Source organism: Pinus tabuliformis, chromosome 3_1, assembly GCF_031772625.1.
Source record: "Pinus tabuliformis cultivar Carrire ecotype Pingquan chromosome 3_1, CPIR1, whole genome shotgun sequence".
NCBI classification, from domain to species: domain Eukaryota; kingdom Viridiplantae; phylum Streptophyta; class Pinopsida; order Pinales; family Pinaceae; genus Pinus; species Pinus tabuliformis.
The window spans coordinates 817,747,127-817,751,129 of NC_142301.1; the positions used below are offsets into that span (position 1 = coordinate 817,747,127).

General features: G+C 41.6%; 1 pseudogene across 2 annotated transcripts; it reads left to right on the forward strand.

Moving 5' to 3' along the window:
* The first annotated feature begins 335 nt into the window (after positions 1 to 335).
* Positions 336 to 3,524, forward strand: LOC149190004 (putative polyamine oxidase 5 pseudogene; annotated as a pseudogene). 2 transcript variants are annotated; one of them, XR_016255954.1, is made up of 3 exons: positions 336 to 2,428; positions 2,550 to 3,066; positions 3,206 to 3,524. The product of XR_016255954.1 is annotated as a putative polyamine oxidase 5 pseudogene, transcript variant X1 (transcript). The 2 variants fall into 2 exon arrangements; XR_016255955.1 differs by lacking the exon at positions 3,206 to 3,524 and having other exon boundaries at positions 2,550 to 3,076.
* Positions 3,525 to 4,003: the final 479 nt, after the last annotated feature.

Genomic DNA, 4,003 nt, shown 5'->3' on the forward strand with positions numbered 1-4,003 from the left:
TTTCTAACATGCATTGATTTTAGCGAATATTTTTCATCAATTCTAAATCAAAACTTATAAATAATACTCTATGTTTTCAACACACTGAGAAAAGTGAGTAAATTTATAATAGTCAAATTAATCTTAAACATATACAGAATGTTGATAATTTATAAGTTATATCACTATACCTACAAAAACAAAACAAACAAACCAACAAACAAAATACATTTATATTGATCATTCTCCACAATCCTCTCTATATTTTCAACCAACAAAAAAAATAAAAATAAAAAATTCAAATAACATGTACATATTGCTCGAGATATGTCAGCCATTTTTCAGGGCAGATGCTAATGAAGCAGGCATTTTGCATGCATTGCTCGAGATATGTCAGCCATTTTTCAGGGCAGATAATACATGATAGAAGCGGCCAAGGGGAAGGTATTTCCGCTTATCCTGCTGCATAAATCCCTGCAATTTGGCCCCTTTTTCACACCAAATCTTTGCATAACCCTTCATGACTCCCACTTGTCGATTAACAAGGGTATCTCACTTGAGCTCCATATCTCTATAAAGCACACAGTGAACCCATCTTCCGAAAACATTTCCTCGTTTTCTTTGTGGTTGATAGCTATAGAATTGGTTCAAAGACTCGATGGGTACATCAGAGATCTGAAAATTCCAGTTGGGTTCATCAGAAAATCTATAACAACATTTGGGTTTATCAGAAAATTGAAAAAAATTGGTTGGGTGCATTAGAAAACATCATGAGTATAGCCAGAAAGCCCCGTATCGCAATAGTTGGAGCAGGAATGGCGGGCCTTTCTGCTGCAAATCGTTTAATGGAGGCCTGTGGATCAACCCAGTTGGATTTTGTGGTCCTGGAGGCTAGCGATCGAGCTGGAGGAAGGATCTGCAGCGCTGAATTTCACGGCGAAAGAGTAGAAAAGGGGGCAACATGGATTCATGGCATGGAAGGGAGCCCTGTATATGCCATCGCTAAGCAGATTGGCGCCATGGAAGATAAGGAAAAACCATGGGAGTTCATGGATGGTTTCAGGCACAATTCAGCTGTCTTGGCAGAAGGAGGGTTAGTGGTACCTCCATCTTTGGCAGGTCCAGTGGTTAAACTGTACAAGAGTTTACTGGCTAAGGTGCAGAATCAGATGAAGAACAGCGATATGATTTTACCATATGGTGATGCTGGGGAAGGGCCCAGGCATGGGGACTTCACCAGCGGCTTGGGGGCTTATCTGAAAGCAGGGTTAGAGGAATATTTAGCGAAGAATGCCAAGGATAGTGAAACCACATCTGCATCACCATCTGCTGTTTTGGCAGAATCGGGACAGGAGCCAAGACCTAATTGGGATCTGAGGTCATTGCAGGAGGCTGTGTTTCATAGCCAGGGTCACCTGGAGAGGACCATAACTGCTGCGGACGATTTGGATAATGTGGACTTTGAGTCTTACGGTGAGTATTGGGAGTTCCCTGGGAAACATGTGCCCATTCCCAGGGGGTATTCTAGTGTTGTGCAGGAGCTTGTGAAGAGACTGCCCGAGGGGAGTATAGTGTACAATGCTAAGGTTGAAAGTATAGTGTGGGGCTGTGAGGTGGGGGGCAGTGGGAGTCGCGCTGTGTTGTTGAAGGGCCCTGATGTTAATGTTGAGGCTGATCATGTAATCGTGACTGTTTCGTTGGGTGTACTGAAGTCTGTCATTAAAAATTGCAATAAGAATGATGCAGATAGTGTCAAGGATTGGCAGCCACAGTGCCCTGTGTTTCATGGCTTCAAGCCACCCCTGCCATCCCGGAAAACCGATGCAATCAGCAGGCTCGGCTTTGGGGTTGTGGATAAGGTGTTATTGCATATGGGCCCTGGTGTTTCAGAGATACCTAATGTCAAATTGGTCTTTACAGGATTGAAACACGGTGATGGTGGTGGTGATTTGATTCCATCGTGGATCAGGAAGACCTATGCAGTGTTGCGAATCCACAAGCAATCCAGAGTTGTTTCGTTGTGGTTTGCGGGTAAGGAAGCAATCGCGATGGAGTCCTTATCGGACCAGGAGGTCATCCAGGGGGTTCTTGATACCTTATCTGCATTCGGTATGGATCTAAAGAAGGGAAGCAACAACAGCCTTGGTGCGGGAGATAACAGCCCTGAGATAGATGGCCTTCTGAGGAGTGACTGGGGCAGGAATCCTCTGTTTTGGGGGTCTTATAGCTATGTTGCTGTGGGTTCAACGGGGACTGATATTGATGAATTGGCCGAGCCATTGCCCTATCCAGAGGATCAGAGTAGCAACAAGCCTCTGCAGATTCTATTTGCAGGCGAGGCTACTGAAAGGCATTATTATTCAACAACCCATGGTGCCTATTTAAGCGGATTGAGAGAAGCCGATAGATTGCTGAGACACTACAACTTACTGTAATCTGAACTTCTGAAGTAGGTTCACTCAAACCAAGGCAGTTTGTTGGAACATAATAAGAGTCTGAGTCAGTTTTATTGAAATGTTATGATTTAAGATCTTTGCTATTAACTTTCTTGGTTGACTTGAATTTTTCAGCTATCAACTTCCATGCATGCCTGTATCCAAGTGATCGGATTCATTTATGGCCTTGGACTTCCAGTGGGGCTGTTCCATGAACACTGTTGTCCCCGCTCAAAAGTCATCACGAGGCATTTTCACCAAGATAAGTGCAATGCATGAATGTAAAGCAATGAAGATAATGCACGAACATCAGCACGCTGACACAAGTGCACTTGAAATTTAGCAACCCATAATATCCCAAAAATAAACTTCAATAAGAGAATACTAACTTTTGGGGTAATGAAAAGGACAAAAAGTTGAGCTTAATAATTGTGTGTAGATAATGTGGTTTGTAGTTTGTTTCAGTGCCCCGTTTAAAAGGGTTGAAACTTGAGATCTATTCTTCTGGTTTTGCGTAGATGCGACGAGGCATAAAAGGCTGTAGTAGCAAGGGGAGAGTATGGATTGTGTTGGTAACTACTTGTAAATGGGCTTATTTCTGTGACCTTCTTTGGAAATATAAATATGAATATGATCCCAAGGAGAATCTGATGTATGTTTTCTTTCTCTTATGTTACTAAATGTGTTGAGTTTTTTTCTTGTGCTGTTAAATATTTCCAGATATTTATAGATATGATCTGAAAAGTTGGCGGGGCTGTCGTTATCGTCATCGTTGTTGATGTTTATTGCAGGAGTCCATAGTTACTGCTTCACATCAGTAGTATGCAGGTATAGTCTTTATGTCCAAAATGCTGGAGGAGTCTGAATTATGAATGGAGTACACATGGAAGTTTAAGGCAGTTTTGCTTCTTCAATATTTTTAGTACCAGCATGTTTTGGCATCTGATGCACAATGCTCGACTCTATTTCATACGTCTTCGGTTTGGAGTTTATAGATGGATGGATCACTGTCTACTTTCCCGGATTTGCTTGTTCAAAATTCAGTTCTAATATGCTTAAAGTACTTTATTTATGCCATTGCAAATCAAGCAGAACATACACTTAAGTTTTATAGAAGTGGCCAAATTGAGGTCACAAAGCCTGTGAGAATAGGTTCTCTTTCATAGTTTTCAAATAATGATTGATTCACTGCAGAGGTGATGTGCTTGCTTGTTCAGCCTTGAACTCCCTCTTCTATGGATTGTCTGAGTTGGTTGTCTATGAGAACAATAAAGTTGGATATGCCATGAATGGCTTATTGGAAATGCTTTTATGACTCTGAAATCCCCTATCCCTGCTATCTAGTTAAATTCTGTTCAAGAGGATGATGAATATTTCTTGATTGGTAATAGCCTCGCAATTTTTGGCAGTGGAATGATTCCGATGACACTTATCAATGTGAGCAATTGTCACCCTTTTGGGTTTTACATCTGACTAATTTGTTTCTGCAGGATTCAGGCTGTTATTGGAGTCTGAGCTGAGTTAAACATGTTAACTTTCAGATTTTCACTCTGTCAACTTTTACAGCACAAGTGCGAGGTTGATGGCTT